General features: G+C 41.5%; 1 non-coding gene across 1 annotated transcript; it reads right to left on the minus strand.

Moving 5' to 3' along the window:
* Positions 1–2,120: 2,120 nt before the first annotated feature.
* TRNAH-GUG (transfer RNA histidin (anticodon GUG)) lies at positions 2,121–2,192 on the minus strand. Its single transcript has one exon. It is a non-coding gene; the product is annotated as a tRNA-His (tRNA).
* Positions 2,193–4,004: the final 1,812 nt, after the last annotated feature.

A 4,004-nucleotide genomic window follows, 5' to 3' on the forward strand; every position in this document is an offset into this window, starting at 1 on the left:
TTCCTAAGCTCCAAGTTGAGTCTAGGTTAATTATCATATTCTGATATCCTCCTCCCCATGGGCTGCTTTTCATTTTTCACGAGGCAGTGAAGATGCTAATAGGTGAATAGTTTGGAAACCGAACCCATGGGTCACTCCAGTAACGCAATGGACGAAACTTCCCAGGGAGACAAGTGAGGCGGCTCCAGGCCTGGCAAGACCCTCACTTTGGCACAGGCCTGAAGCCAAAGGTAGGGCTCTCTCGGTGCTATGTGACTCTATCACCATGAACAGAGATGACTGGTCCAGTGATGGGCACCTGACCAAAACCACGCCAATCAGATCCTTCCCCAGGATTTTTAAACAGTAACTATAGGTCTCTCCTGTGGGATGCGGCACTGTAAGGTATAAAGAGTAGGAATTGGTGCTGGCTGCCATGTTTTCTGTCCCGTAGCAGTTAGTTTGAGAGAATAAAGGTGACATTAGGAAAGAACTGTGGGGTGAAATGGACAGAGTGTGCCCTGGTCATCCTTAATAACCCAGTTCCAATTCTTTCTGAAGCTCCCTGCGCAAGTGTCAGGGTGCATGTCTCTCTTTAACAGGACATGTTATGCATCTGTCACTTGCAACCACTAAGTTCTAACTGACACAATTTTCTTCCTCAAATGATAAATTCACTGCATTTAAGTCTCCAAATAAAAAACAAGTAACCTTGGATGGGCTTATTCTATTTTGTTCTATTCTATTCTAGACAACTGCAATTCGGTTGTCTTCTTAGAAGCATTATTAGTGCTGGCCAGATAAAAAGGCCTCGCAGACGTGAGGCAGAGCCCACGCGAGGCCCTTTGGAGAAAGGGAGGCAGAATTCGTGGGGACCATAGTGGGGATTAGGGAATAAGCCATAGGAACAGGAGACTGATGAGTAAAAAATGGCTTTAAAAGTGAGTCTCAGATGAAATAATAAATATGTTCTTCTTACTCTCGGATATTCTGAGGCTGATCTTTTCAGGCTCATAGTCCAACAGAAACTGCTGTGGGCTCATTTGTTTGTTTGTTTGGAAGAGGGGGACAATGTACTTGCATATTCCAGTTTTTCTAAAATGCTATTTCTAAGAATTCACTAACTCTGAAAGAACTTAATAGATCCTGTGCCTGCCCGCAGCACATATTTCTATTTAAAATTGTTTTTAGTATTACATAAATGACAAACACGAATTTTTGCCAGGCCCTCCATGAAACAGTGGCTAGAGGCATCAAAATGCAAATTCTAGTGATCCCTTATTTAAAACATGGTGGGCAATAATTTCAGAGCAGTAAACGTCATTATAACATACTTATATTTTACATTTTCAGACTGCATTGTTCATGTTTTTAAGTCCCGGAGAAAGGCCCATTACAGCCATGTTACTCACATTAATTCAACATTTAGCCATTTATACTACAAACCCCAGCCTTTTGGAAAATGTCATTTAAAAAGTTTTGCCATATATGGACATAATTTATTGCTTGAGCCCCATTGTCTACCTATAATTTGCCCTTTATCAGGCCCAAATGCCCACTTCAGAGAATTTCGTTTTGAGCAACAACTGGCTTCTTACATTATCCAATGATGCAGGAAAGTTAAATTACAGCCAGTTCATATCATAGAAACAAAATGTTTCCTGCAATTACTGATAAGGGACAGTTCATTTTCTCTCTGTCATCCTGGAAAAAACCCTCCTAACAACAATTCATGCCTGGTTAAACAGGGTTTCCACATCTACTGCTGACATCTTTCCAAATAATTCAGGGCTGTTATTACTGTACCGTCCTGGCAAGGCTCAAAAGCAAGCAGACTTGATGAGTCCGCTCAAAGCAGAGCTTAAGTAGTTGTAATTAATAATAATTACATGCCCACTACACTCCAGTTTTATCATATTATCCGTCAATGCAAATAAAAAAAACCACACACAACACGTTTGCAACAGGATTAGTGCCTTAGTAAAGCCACCCTGTGTATGTCATCTGTCTAAAGTTTAAAATATTTATAGTGGTTTCTCTTTTATTGATTGTCATTATTCTATGTCTGGTTGCAAAATGTTGTTTGGATGGAGTTCAACTTGGGACTAGTGTTGTTCTCTTCCAAAAGCTTCCTCTTCTCCTGCCGTGACTCGGATTCGAACCGAGGTTGCTGCGGCCACAACGCAGAGTACTAACCACTATACGATCACGGCAAGCTACAAGCTGACTGAGCACCTGGCTTCCTTGAAGAGCTATTGCAGTATTAAAATTTGTGGAAATACTGCCATCTATTGTCTGCATATGTACATTTTCTTAATACTGGGAAAGAGGAACAGTGGTTCAGGGATCTCTAATTATTTAGAGGAACAATAACAGAGTGGCTGAAACCAACATTGTCTTGGCTGACTCGGGAAATTATATTAGGTAAGATTCACAAGAACTACCATCCAGGAAATGGCAATCAAAGTAATAAGACCAAGAGAAACTAGTCTGTTTGACTCATGCTTCCTACTTCTAACCAGTAACCAATATAGATTTCCCACCCCCAACCGCCACCACCAATTACGTTGCATTGAACGACAGATGACTCTGAGCAGCCTCTTTTGTGGTTTCTCCACCACTAGCCTTATTTCCATGTGCTAAGCTGCCTCGCCGTAAAAATCATGGCAAGAACAAAATGGCCTGAGGACTGAGGAGACTCAGAAAGGCTTGTTTCTCCTATTAGAGGAAGTCAGAGTGAGCAAGCTCGGACTGAGGAAAGGCCCCTTTTCAAACCCACTGATACATGAAGCTACTTTTCCTCCAGAATATGCAGGTTTGAAAGCTACAAAAATCTTTAAACAGGAAATCTTCCCAGTAACATTAGCAACCCACCATGCAAGGAAACTGGAACATTCTATGATAAATGTTTCAAGGGGAGATTTTTAATAAATTTCCTTGCTGCAAAAATTAGTCAAAGTTATTTAAAAGGTTGAATTCCTTAAAAGAAAATGTATAAGAACACATGTTTCTAATCCAGGAATTGTTATCTGGTGTCTCCTTTAAGCTTTCTGAACAGAGAGGATCCGGGAGCAGTCAGCTGGCACTGACTGTAGGGTGGCAAGACCCTAACCCATCTGTTGAGTGGGTGCCAGTAGCTCCAGTGCTTCTGGAAGGAGGATATTTCTGCAGCTAACAGCTTCAGACACAAATGGCCACTCATTCCCTCCCCTCTGATTATCTGTAGCCCCTTCTGTCTTCCTTCAAACTCTCACAAGTCCCTCTTCCTCCCATGGTCACACAGAAAAACATTGTCGTGAGCTCCTGAGCCCAAGAGATTCTGTGAGAGAATCAAGGCAGAGCTCTCTCTGTCCTGGACGGAACGCAGGTGGGTGAACTTGGTAAGTCACACTGCAACAAGGGCAAGGGCGCCAGCAAACCTCTCGGCTGATGAACAGCCGTGTCCTAAAGCACCATCATTCGTGTGCCGCGTTCATAACTTTCACTTTGGGCACAAACCAACGCAATGATAACGAAAACATTTTTTCAATCGACACACGGAATACAAATTGTGGAAACAGGCTTTGTCAGGTATTAACTGGGGGAACTTGGACCGCTTGGTTTTCTCATCTGTAAAGTGGAGATAATAGCACCTACTTCACAGATTGTTATGAGGACAGAATAGGTTATTACACGCCAAAAACTTAAAATAAACCTGTCACATAGTAAGCACTGTGGAATATGATATCATTTTATTTAAATACATTTTTGAAGGCAATTTTATCACATTCTATATATTTTTAAAAACAGCATCACACTCTGTAAAGAGAGGTCACTATAAAATAAAACATGAAAACAAAACAATAGAATTAAATTCTAGCCAGGTGCCGTAGGCTCAAGTTCTATTCTGCTGACAAGGAAAGTGAGTAAGAGTAGAAGAGTTGTCAAAGACACGTTAGTCTCTGACTGAGGCGTCCTCTCTGCTCTTCTGAAGGACTGGAAGAGATTTGAAAAGGGAGTAACTTTCTCTTCACAGGATTCAATAT

Source organism: Desmodus rotundus, chromosome 1, assembly GCF_022682495.2.
Source record: "Desmodus rotundus isolate HL8 chromosome 1, HLdesRot8A.1, whole genome shotgun sequence".
Classification (NCBI taxonomy): Eukaryota; Metazoa; Chordata; class Mammalia; order Chiroptera; family Phyllostomidae; genus Desmodus; species Desmodus rotundus.